Genomic DNA, 354 nt, shown 5'->3' on the forward strand with positions numbered 1-354 from the left:
AGCTGGGTCCGCAGCAGCAGCAGCAACAGCAGCAGCAGCAGGGGGAGCCAGGAGGCCCCTGAATACGTCGAAGTTAGCAGCAACAAATGCTGCAGTGCCCAGCAGCGGCAGCGGCAGCCAAATGGCCTGGAGGCAGCAGCTGAGGCTGCTGCTGCCGAGCAGCAAGCAGCAGCAGCAGTGCAGCAGCAGCGTGAGGGCCAGGGGGGCCCCCGCAACCATATAAGCTGTGAAAGAACTATATGCTGCTGCTGCTGCAGCACGAAGGCGCCGCAGCCTCTCGCTGATGCGCAGGAAGTAGGCGAGGGGTGCTGCTGCTGCTGCTGCTGCCAGCAGCAGCTGCTGCTGCGGCTGCAG

This window comes from Eimeria tenella, genomic scaffold, assembly GCF_000499545.2.
Source record: "Eimeria tenella Houghton genomic scaffold, Eth_scaff1845, whole genome shotgun sequence".
In the NCBI taxonomy this organism is placed as follows: domain Eukaryota; phylum Apicomplexa; class Conoidasida; order Eucoccidiorida; family Eimeriidae; genus Eimeria; species Eimeria tenella.